Raw genomic sequence first — 13,010 nt, 5'->3', positions numbered from 1 at the left:
GGAGCCAGAGTGCTCAGAGAGAACCCACGCAAACATGGGGAGAGTATGCAAACCGCGCACAGAAAGTCCTCGGCCAAGTGGTGGAATTGAACTCAAGACCTTCATGCTGTGAGGCAACAAGGTAACTCATCGTACCGCGTGCTGCCTTCTTAACTCCAACTGAAGCAATAAGGCTTAAGAATGTTTCAGACAGGCTTAAGCTGCATTACTGCTCTTCCCACAGAAAAAAACAAACCAAACCTGAAGATAAAATCTTTAAGACACTAATAAACAGAAACTGATCTATGGAAGACGTTACCTGGAGTTCATCTGTTTCTGCTGCACCTGTAGTTCCATGATGGCATTTACTAAGCCAGTTGGTCCGTTAGGTGCCTGAGTATAAAAAAGGAACATCTTAGAGAGGCAGAGATTCCAGAAATAAAGATGGGCAGAGGTTCACCAGTCTTGCAAAAAACTGCACCTACCCAATGAATAAAATGAATATCTCCTCATCTACAGTTCATAATATTGTTTCTAAAAATACAGAATCTGGAGAAACCTCTGTGCACAGGAAATCATATCTGAAGGCCCTTAATCTCGAGTCCCTCAGACACAGCTGCATCAAAGCGAATCAAATGACTCTGTCATAGAAATCACTGTCTGGGAACACAGTTCACTGTGCTATCCACAACGCTTGCTGAAAGCTCTATCATGCAAAGCAGCCATATGTGAACATGATCGAGAAATGCTGCTGTCTTTTCAGGGCCAAAGCTCATTTAAAATGGACTGAGACAAATTGGAAAACTGTTCTGTGGTCAGCGGAGTTGAAATTTGAAATTCTTTGTCAAAAACATGGACGCCATTTCCACCAGATTGAAGAGAAGAGAGACCATCCGGCTTGTTATCAGCCCTCGGTTCAAGGACCACAGCCACCCAAGCACATCAGCTGTTCTCCTTGTTACCGTCTGGCAGACGTTACAGGAGTCTGTCTGCTCGGACTACAAGACTTAAAAACAGTTTTTACCACCATGCCGTACGACACCTCAACCACAACACTTAAACACACACAACACAGCACTCAGAAGCTACCCTGCAGCTTCACAAGTACTCTGTTTAATCTGCACTGGTCACTTCACTTTATTGTTATTGATATTTATATTTAAAAGTGCAATACTGTAATTTTCTGCTGCTCATTCCTGTGCAATATCCCATCTGCCCTCCGTCATATTTATTTTTAAGATTTCCTTATTTAATCACTAGTGTACATATATTTATATTTATAGATGCATATATATTTAGTCATCTTTTCTCTTTTACCATGTCTCTCTAATATTTTGCTCCTTACTATTTTTTTATTTTATTTTATTATATTTTCTTCTACTGTATCATGCTGCTGAGTGACTGCTGCTCGTCAAACACATTTCATTGCAATGTTGACCCTGTGCTAACTTGCATATGACAAATAAAACTGAAAACAGTTCAAAGCCTACGTTTCAGCTGAGGGCTGATGGTGTGAGAGTACATCAGCGCCTGTTGAACTGGCAGCTCGCACATCTGGAAAGACACTGAAAGGTAAACGCAGGTTTTGGAGCAACATATGCTCCCATCTAGACTGTGTTTCTCAGGGAGGGCCTTGCATATTTAAACAAGACAATGCTAAACCACATCCTGCATCTATTACAGTAGCATGGCCTCACAGTAGAAGGGCGGTTAAACTGGTCTGCCTGGAGTCCAGACCTTTCACCAACTGAAAACATCTGACATCTGAGCAGAGACCCGGGACTGTTGAGCAGCTAGAATCCTTATTAGATCAATTTTAAAATCATTTCTATAAAACATGGGTGTACCAGATGTTATGTTTTTATCTAGATTTTATTTACCGAACATATAACTGGATGTAAGCTGTAAAATATCCTCTAAAGATATGTTTTCTTTTCTTTTAAATTTCTACAAATGCATAGATTATCCAAATATACAAAATAATGACATTTCTGGTGTATAAAAAACTATTTTGGTTATGTAAGTTTTCTTTTTAGAGGATGGGTTGGTATTTCTTTTTTTTCAGTTTCAGCTTTTAGATCGGCTGTAACGAACCATAATAAGCTTGGTCACAATCAAATCAAAAAGTTATGTCAATAACCGACAACTTTAAAGCTCCCCATATTTTCTTTCAAGCTCACTAATTAATATGAGCTCAGCTCCTCTCTGCAGGCACTGAGCAACAATTTTGTTTTCCAGCAGAAAGGCGAAGACGCTCAGATCATAGATTCTACCTCATTTGCCCCTCGCCTCGTCCCTTGGCTCCCCTCTCCTTCGTTTCCTCTTCCAATTAAACGCAGAGCCTTGGATCAGACCTCCTCGGTGTCTGGGTAAATCAGATATTTTCCAAATGCTCCACCTGTAGTAGATGTGCTCAGAGAAGTTTGAACATAGAAATATTTGAAATGCGTTGAAGCGGAATTACGTTTTTAGCCTTTTTACAGATTGATTTCAGTTATTGTAAATAAAGTAAAAGATTCACAGGACAATTCTTGATTTCTTTTTATCAGACACATATCATTCTATTGCTCCTTTTTATTTGTTTTCTTAACACACTTAACCACCTTAGCAGAGAACTCTAAAAACCTGACTAGCTGCTAGCATAGATTTCGAGCTAGCCCTCGAAGCTAGTGCTCTATCAGTACTCGATCTGTAGTATAATCTGTCAGTCTGAAGTAAATATGGACAAATGCCAAGATGAACTAGAGCACTGTATACTTCCCTACGCCTATTGACATTGTGTCACGTTACTCCAAGCTGGAGAATATCGATTGTCGGCAGTCTAGTTTCATCAAAACGTGTCACGGGGGACACATTTTGCTGGGGAGAATTATTAAGACGTCAATAAAGATTAATTTCTTATCCCAGCTCGGTCAGTAAGGCGGCATTAGCATAAATATTGCTATGCATTAACACGTCTCAGGCACATGTCGGTCAGGAAGAGAATCAATGGAAAACACGGATCATACAGCGGCAGGGAAAAAAGGAGAAATCCGCTCCCTCTTCCCCTCAGAGTCTGTCTGTCCCTTTATTCTCTCCTAGTCCCTGCAGACTACCTCCCATCACCGCCCCCCCCTCCCAACCCCCCCTCATGGGCTCCCCACTAACACCCGCACAGCCCATTCTCTGTCTACTTTTTTCATCCTCTCCCATAATCCTTCTCTTTCACTTCAGCTTGGCACAGCTAATTGGTCACGTCTGTACTATGACATGGGGACCTGACATAATTGCTGGACAAATAGCGAGGCGTTTAGCTTCAGACCTGTCTCAACTAAGCTGTACACAGACACCAGCCGACTGGAAAGCCCAATTACCACTCCAGTCCCACAACTTGCTAATTGGCAAATACTCACAACAAAAGAATATGTGTATGCCTCTGTGCACGCGTTTGTCTGCAGCCGGCATTTCCTCTCTTGAATTAAGGGCCTTTGAAACCGAATAAAATGAGAAAGAACTCAATTGCACAAAAAAAACTAAAAAGCAGTATGCATGATGCGTCACTGAAGAGTCACGCAGCGATTATCCTTAAAGTGTCACTTATGTTTTGTCATACATTACATGCCTTGTTGCTGCTGTATTATCTTGTTGTCTGTTATGACAGTGCTAATTACATGCGTTGCTGTTTGGTTAGATTAGGTCAGTCCATCTTAACATTCCAACAAAAGCACTCACTTCCATGTTTTCTGCTAACCCAGTCTGATATTTTAATAAATCCAGAGTTGTAAGATTTTTGTTCCTTTCATGTGTCCTGACAGTGAATCCATATATTACCGTGCATAAACAAAAAGGGGAAGAAAAAACAGATCATTTTCTGAAAAATTGTGTCATGCCGTTTTGCATAAAAAGTAGGAATGCATCGTCTCGACTGTACAAAGAAAACTGTAAGCTCCTCACTTTATCTAATGCTCCCAAAACCTTCAGACCATTGCTTCCTTTCAAAGAGACATCACAAAGGATTATCCCTTTGCAAAACCCCTGAAATATCTGACCACCCGTTCACATCGCCCCCTTCCCCGAAAGAAAAAAAAAGGGGGGACCCATCCTCTTCTCCCCTAGAACAAGCATCCTATTGTTGGGTGTTTGGGTGCAGCTGCATGGGCTTTCTGTCTGATGGGATGAGTATGTCTGCCAGGGAAACAATATTCAACAGGACTGCGCCCAGGGACCAGGGGGTGACCCGAAGTTCACGGTCACAGGACTGGACGGTTGTGGGAATGTGTCACATGTGAGAGGTACGGCAGCCTTCAGGTACACCAGCGCCACTGAGCAATCGCGTGAAAAGGTCGCTGCATGGAGATAAGATGTCCTCGTGGCTGCGAAGCCTGAATTTACTGTAAACAGATCATGATATTAGCCCCACGCAGTGCAAGCTTAGACTGAGAGAGGACTGGACACTAGAATCCAGCTAACATTGTGTCATCATCACAGTTTTATCAGGCAGCATTGCACTCGTGTGCCTTTGGAGGAGCTTAATTCAGCGCAGTGTTTACAAAACCCTCAAAACAGTTTTTATCGATTTGAATTTTAAAGTGAAGAACTGTATGCTCGGTTACTGGAGTCAACTTTTATGACGGGGCGCCGGTGACAAACATTTAAGACGTGGTTTTCATCAGCTAATTGCCATTCAGCCTGAATGAGCCTTTTGTTCTCTCTCTCTACTTATTATCTAAAAAAAAATCACTCCTTTGAAAAAAAAAAATTAATTGTCAAAGTCAAGAAATGCAACAACTGCCGGCCGCTTCTTACAATCAAAACACTGCAGCCGCTTTATTGATGATCTGGCACACCAACTAATACGTTGCGCTGCTTTTATGAAAGACGGTCGTGACATTGCAAAGTCGAGGTCATTTTTCCTCTCCATTGGTGTCTCCATAGGCATGAAGGAAAGGGCCTTGTTCCTGCCTGACATCTCATTAACTGCTCGTGGATATTTATCAGTCTTAATCAGAGCTGTGGCAGGTCCGGTGTGATTACTTCCTGGGTGTGAAAGCAATCACACCTCGTCCTCCCCACTGTCCTTGATTTATGGAGGGAAAAAACAGCCAGGCATGGTCGAGGAAGTCTGAAAGGACTACGTAAAGAGAAGATGCAGTTGAAAAAAAAGAGCATATTTCCCACCTCCTGCCTTATCGCTTCTATTTGCAAATACACCGCGCAAGATGGAATATATCAGAATCCAGGCTTGGCAGCCATGACAGACTATTTGTTTTTCTTTCTTAAAATTTCACGGGGGGAAAAAAACCTGTTGTTTGCGCGTCTGCAACATCAATAACCACGATTTATAGAACAGCCAAGATTTCACATCTCACAGCGTGCTGAATACATAACCATGCCCATCTTTTACAGGTATTTTCAGAATAACTTTAACAACCATCAGATCATTTATTTTGTATGTGATATTTCCTTTTTGTTTTTCATGGCTTGCGTTATCTATAGAATCCACTCGCATTTTCAAATGAAACTTGAGCGCAGAAACGGCCAATATTTAATCTTGATTTCCGATGTGAAGCTGGGAAAATGTTCTTACCTGAAAACTGCAATATTAATAAATCAGAAAATGATTAAATAAGAGAACAGAGTGAATTGAAAACCTCGGGTTGACACTGCCTTTTATAATTCATGTAATTCTTTTTTATTCATTCAAGATATATAACTTTGTCGGGTCACACAATGTGTTTTTTAACCCCTTGAACACCTGAGTGCTTTCTGTCTTGTTTCAGGCCTGCTTATAGAACAAAATGACTGGTTGCGCATGCAGCTAGCCTTGGAAAATCCCAGAAATTAATCTAATGATGGTAAAACCATATTTTGTACATGTATATGTACATTAACCCTTTAAAACCGGTCGGAGTGGGCACGCTCTGTTTTGCATAACTATTTTTAAATCCCGGTAGCTCTGCAACCACTAAGCTAGCACAATAATTTTTTTTGCATATGAAACCGGAGGAGTTGTACTTACATCTTATGCCATCAGCTTGTCCTCGGTCACAGTTTCCTTCCACATATAGCTTTGCAAAAACTGCATAAAAAGCATTTGCAGCAACAAAAACATAATATTCCAGAAACACGCTTTGCCGATGCGATCAGCTGTTCATAACACTTCCTACGGTAGAATAGACGTCAGCGCGAACTTTTGCATGTCCGCCATGACCTGCCCGAAACCGGAAGTGACGTCATTTTCGCGGAAATGTAGTTTTTTACCATCAGGGCCTCATGAGCCTATACTGGTGTTTTTAAAAGTTATCTTTGACTTTATGACTTTCTGTGTCGTTTCTGGGATGCTTAGGACTCATATTGCACTGCTGGAAATAGTTTATTTTGATGCATACGCTGCTTTTTTGCAAATTTGCAGTATAATATTTATTTTCGTTTTTCCTGCAGTATATAAAAATTGGTGTATTTCAGAAATAAAACTATGAAGACACTCAAAATAAATTTCCTGTGGTGGGAAACTATTTTGTGCAACTTTTTTGTTTTTACAGTTTTGAGGGATAAGCCTCTTAAATTTCTCTAACTAGAAATATATGTTAAAAAAAAAAGATTTTCAATTTTTTTGTAGTTTATTGCACTTTTTTGCAATTTATGTAATTACTATGCACTTAATGCATACATATTATTAAAATCTGGGCTATAATGGTTGTATTGATGTATAGCAACTTGAAATGATCCCAAAAATGGCACTACAGCATGTAAAAATATAATATAAGCTCTGGCGGACTTGGTTCTATGGTAGGTCTTAAAGGGTTAAGGGTACTGGGGAGGTCAGCAAATTGGCGTTCATAGGGGAAAGATTTCACCCGAGACAGAGACAAACAGATGCATCACAGGAGGAGGGAAGAAGAGTCCTTCCATGCAACATGTGGCTTCAACATAAAGGGACAGCGCGAGGTAAAAGACAGAAATGCTTTTTTCAAATAAAGCATTTTAGCAGTCAAGAGAATAAACTGCAAACATGCAGAATAAAATTAATTTCTCGTTCACACACAAACTGTGTCTGCCATCAGGTGTCTGGTCTCACTCCTTGACCTCACTAAGGACCTCTAACAAGGCCGGCGTGGACCAGTCTAATGTCAGGTGGCAGGGACACAAAGGTGAGCCAATGGGGGGTGTTGGATAATTCTCGCAGCTGCGAGTTGTTTCTATGAGGAACAAAGTGTCAACTCATTAGGAACTTGGATTCATCTTTCTGGCTCACCAGTGACCTGTAAACAGTACGAGTTACAATGAGTTGTCACGGAACAAAGGCGAGGGTTTCGAAAATGTAAGGCAAGCGCAGCGGGACCAAGTTTTCTCTGTTCGGTAAAATAATACGACTCGCGAAAAGTGAAACACTGACAGATTTCACAGATTAAGAGACTTGCCGCTTTTTTTCCTGCTATATTTATTGGTGTTGCTTGGTGACGCCGCTCCACACACCAGTCAGTCGCAGCGGAGAATTACGATTGGTCAAAAACGAAGGTTACGCGATTCCGCCCGCAGCCAGACGCTGTTGCCGCGGCGGACGAGGGGTCACGGAAAGGCCAAATCGTGATGCATGTTGGGTAAAAGCGTGCCCTCTTTTTCCACGAAGGAGGAGGAGCAGTTGTGGAAGTAAAAATGTAGGACAGCTGGCAAACAGAGAGGCCGTCATTCTGTTAAACTAGACACAGATTTAAATAAACTAATCAGACATTAATGCTCTGAGGATAGTTGTTGCCGTCGTGCCACACCAGCGAGCGCCGTGTTTAATAGCCGTATTGAGACAAGCCTAAACACACAGTACTCACATATCGCTCATTAACCAAGATTTGCATCAAGCCTAATTTAGCAGAGTGCACTATCAGGGTGCAAATGGTGCCCAATAAAGAACAATAAAGGCTTTCGATAGCGGCGTAGTTAGCGTTGGCAATTACCTCTCATTACATTCTAGATCATTAGAGCCGTCATATTAAACACATGGAAAATGTGAAATAAAAGCTATACTCCACACATCAAAGACATCCCAGAAACTCAGCTTCCATAATAAGATTAAAATGAACCGATTTGTGAAGCTGCATTTCAGAGCGCTGTGTTGCAAGTGTTTGAGAAGGGGAAGAATTTTTCAGATGCACTTTTAACAGCAGTGACATCCTGTTTGTTCTGCACATCTGTTCTACCCTTAATCCTTCTCCCCTTAATCCTACGCTCGATTCTCTCAATATATCGGTGTACAATTACAGAGCGTGCTTTAAGTAGAAAGCTAGTGATTTACAGCTTTCGCAGCGGCGTTGTGTGATAGCATAAACGGGTTCAGTTGGTAAAATGTTACTGTAAATGTTAAATTTGGCATTTTGAAAATGATTGGTTCCTCCTGTGAGCATTTTAGCTGAAGTCTATCAGCTGTAATCTGAGTGTTTTCACGTGGCTCTACCTGTGCTTGACTCGTGACTACTGTACATATCAATCTGTGACTGAAACTGAGCGCCGTCGCCTGCTGTTCATTACTGCTTTCATGTTTTCGTACTGAGCTGAAAGAGTGTGCGCGGCTTTGCTGTGTTGTTGACACATGAACGCCATCCCTGCCTGACGGGAGCAGAAAAAAGGATTAGCAGCAGGTTTAAAAAAAAAAAATCTAGACATGCTTGACAACAACAATACAAGCACACCTCCTACCACACATGCTCCACTAGTCCCGTGTGATGTGATAAAAACCATCACATAGGCTGAGAGGCATGGCAGACAGTTGGGAGACATGCACAGACACAGCACAATCCAATAGATATCACTTGTCTCGGCGCACTATGCACCACTGAGTTGAGACGAGGCCGCACCTGCACCTCACGAAATAGCTTCAACGCGACAAACACAAATTTAACGTGACACATTATTCGATCTGTTTTATTTCCAAGGAAGGCGGCTAAGAAAGTGTAACATTAAATGACTTACTTTGATTTGATTTTCTGCCTTACACTCACATGTATCGTTTGACTGTGTCATATTTACAGAGTTGTCTTTGTAGTAAAACTTTCACTCTACACACTAACATTACTTACATATAATAATAATAATAATGGATTGGATTTATATAGCGCTTTTCAAGGCACCCAAAGCGCTTTACAATGCCACTATTCATTCACACACTGGTGGAGGCAAGCTACGGTTGTAGCCACAGCTGCCCTGGGGCAGAGTGACAGAAGCGAGGCTGCCATATCGCGCCATCGGCCCCTCTGGCCAACACTAGTAGGCAGTAGGGTAAAGTGTCTTGCCCAGGGACACAACGACCAGGACAGAGAGCCCGGGGATCGAACCGGCGACCTTCTGGTTACAGATGCGCTTCCCAACCCCCTGAGCCACGGTCGCCCCAGTGAATCAGTGGCTCAGTTTTTCTGTTCTTGGGCATTGAAAATCAGTTGATAACAAAATTCTCTTGATGTTAAAGGGTAGATTTTCTAAACGGGCCAGAATAGTGTGTGAGCGCTATGTTAATGTTTGCACGCCATCTTTCCATTTTCTTATGCTTATCTTAGCTACCATAGGGCGACAGGCAAAGTCGACCCTGGACAGGTTACCAGTCTGTCCCAGTGCTAACATAACCATTCACACTCACATTCACACCTATGTGCAATTTAGAATCACCAATTAATCTAAACCCACTAACCGCACATCTTTGGAGCTGGAGTACCCAGAGAGAACCCACGTAGACATGGGTAGAAAATAAAATTTGATCTAAATATTCTCTTTACTGTATTTTATGCCTTGAAAAATGAACTCCCGCCTCATAGACACAATCCTGTCACTACATTATCAACATAAGTGTCAACAGCAGTGTTGGTCAAGTTACTTGAAAAAAGTAATCAGTAACTAATTACCGATTACTTCCCCCAAAAAGTAATCCTGTTACTTTACTGATTACTTATTTTCAAAAGTAATTAATTACTTAGTTACTATTTAAAAACACGATTTACAACCTGAATAGGTGATAAAGCGATAGATCTTTCAGCCCAATTCTACTTTTTCTGCATAATCCATCATACAAAATGTAATCAAATGGAAAAGTCTCTTTTTAAAACTTGTTTTATTAGTTTTAACCTTTTAACTTTATGCATCAAGCAAAAATTATATGTAAATTATATGCAACATTCTCTGACTGGAAGAAATTTGTTTAACATTTAAACTTATTTTCTGCACATTCCAGCACATTATATATATATATTTTGTGTTTACACTCACTCTTTCAAATAGATGCAAGTAAAACACAGCAGAAAATAAATAACATCAAAGACTAGCGGTCCTTTTGCTCTATTTTCACCTGTAAAGCAGGAGTGGGGTAGGCGGAGGTTTACCCTGGTGCAGGTGTGCCGCAGCGGTCAGTGGAAGAATCCGCGAGTTTCTCTGTGAGTTTCCCATTACGTGGTAGCGCACTCGGTGCTTGCTTGGAAGTTTAGAGGTTTTTTTTCACTGTAAAAAGAAGTTTTCTTCCCACGCACAACAGACACTAATGTTTTTGTCACTTTTTATGGAATCAAACTCAAAGTAAGGTCAGTACTTCCACGCTTTAAACGCTGCACGCTCATACTCTCTCCCGCACTCGATATATGATCCATTGTTGATCTGCACACAGCTGTTGTCACGAACGTCGCACTCACTTACGTCACTGTCATGAGACATTCTCGCAAAAAAATCCCGGTTTTAGTAACGCAGTAACGCAGCGTTCCTACGGGAAAGTAACGGTAATCTAATTACCGTTTTTGCAATAGTAATCCCTTACTTTACTCGTTACCTAAAAAAAGTAATCAGATTACAGATTACGTTACAAGTAACGCGTTACTGCCCATCTCTGGTCAACAGTACCTTTTTTTACTCCAAAACACAGGCCTTGAGACTGGTCAATGACCCCTGCCATCCTCCTGTCGCTAGGGAAAAATGTGTATTGCCCTACAGTTTGGTGTGTTTGCTGCAGATTGCTGGCTGTCTGTGAGTGAAATCTGTCGCAAAGACCTCCTGTGGCTGCTTTGGTCAGCAGCAGATTGTCACCGTCACCTGTAGTTTGCATGGAAGATGATGACTTATATGTAGACTCTTGGTAAATATCCGCCTTCAAAGTAGCGAAACTTAAAAATGCCTGATGCAAACTGGAAAGTACAATTTGTGCCCTGCTGGCTGCAGCCGACAAATTTTAAACGAAGCAACTTTTACTTTGTTTCTGGCTTGCGTCGCTTTTCTCACACTTTCACAACTGCTTGGCGAGTAGATGGCGGGTTTTTACAGACCAGTCAACGTCTTGCAAGCACACTACTGGCAATTATGGCAACCTGCTAGGGACCAAAGAAAATGCATGGACACTGATACAACATTGCTAGCTAAAACACAGCTGCCAGGAGGTTGTTGACCAGTCTGACTGAGGTCCTGGGTCACTGATGTCATTTTATCTGTAATCCATTAACTGATGAAAGACAACCCTATTTTTGTGCTACTGTAACGATAATGTAATGAAATGCTAACTCGATTCAGACTTTTAGAGGCAAAACGACATGTTGCACACCTTCTTGTTACAGTTTCTAAATTGGTTTGAACTGCCAGCTCTGGTCAAAAGCTCAATTCTCCCGCTGTTAACTTGCTGCCATGTGTGGTTGAGATAATGTGGCTGTAGTTACTGACTGATTTTTTCCTCCGGACATACACGCTCTCACTGGACTAGTGATTATTGCCAGACTTAATTTCCTCTGCCAGAGAACATTCTCTCTATACACACATACACACACAAGCACTGTCCATCTTCTCCTTCCTCTCTCTCTCTCTCTGTCTGTCTCTCACACACACACACACACACACAGACAAATGTTACATGCATGCACTGTCAAGCATTCCTCTACACATCGCTCACCTTAAACACAAAGATACTGAGGTTTCTCCCAGAGCACCTGGAGAACACTGGAGGAGAAATGAATCGATTGATGATGGTGGAGTAACTGCGATTATGGTTATATGTCTTTGTTATGGCATACTGAAAAGAAGAAAGAAAAAAAAACAATACAGCTGGACTGTAAGAGGGGTGTTAATTTCCCTCTACTGTTCCCTTTTGTTGCGTCGTCTTTGATCTCCTACGCCTTCGCTCCCATCATCCATCTGATGCGCTCCTTTTTAATCCTCGTCACCATCTGCCCGCCTGCTCCGAGTGTCAAAGAGAGGTCATGTTCATGAAATCAGGTTCAGTTCTAGTGAGAAAGTATAAACCTACTGTAGGTTTAATACAATGTGAGCGAACAGTTCAGCCCGTGGGAAGCAAATTGGCCACGTTACTCCCGCTGCTGTCTGTACTTCTCGTTCCACCCACCACTTCAATGCAGTATGACAGCATGATTCCTACATTTACCAAGTAATATCCTGTATGTCCCTCTTTGCGTTTAGATGGTTTGCTGAAGCACAAAACAGAAGGTTATTTCAACATAGTCCATCTAACATACCTAATCAAATATGTTCAATGAGGTCTGCCATCTGAGTTGCAGTGAACAATAAATGACCAGCGACCAAAGAAAATACCAGATAAAAGACCTTACATTTGCCTTAAGGTAGTGAGTACAGGCATATAACTACTGTATCTGTATTACATGGAGGTTTTTTTGAAGGGCTGAGATGAGGCACATATATATATATATATATATATATATATATATATATATATAATAGGGGTGCAACGATACTCGTATCGATATTGAACCGTTCGATACAGTGCTTTCGGTTCGGTACGCATATGTATCGAACAATACAAATTTTTTTATTTATTTGATCAACTTTTCTTCTGACGATGCTGTCTGTGTTGAGCGCTCAGTGGATCTGCGCTCGACAGTGCAGCTTAGGCGGAGTAGTCGAACGCAGATTCACTGAGCGCAGGGCAAGCTAGCGAAACAGAAGTTAAGCTCTTGTTGCAACATGGCAAATTGAACCTCCCCCACCCTAATTTAGATGTGGCGTTTGGAACTATCTTGGTTTTCATGTGAAGTATGACCCTGAAGGTAAGCGCGTCATGGACAAAA

The sequence above is a fragment of the Neolamprologus brichardi genome, chromosome 15 (assembly GCF_056152115.1).
Source record: "Neolamprologus brichardi isolate AB-2024 chromosome 15, ASM5615211v1, whole genome shotgun sequence".
NCBI classification, from domain to species: Eukaryota; Metazoa; Chordata; class Actinopteri; order Cichliformes; family Cichlidae; genus Neolamprologus; species Neolamprologus brichardi.
This window is presented reverse-complemented; position numbering follows the sequence as displayed.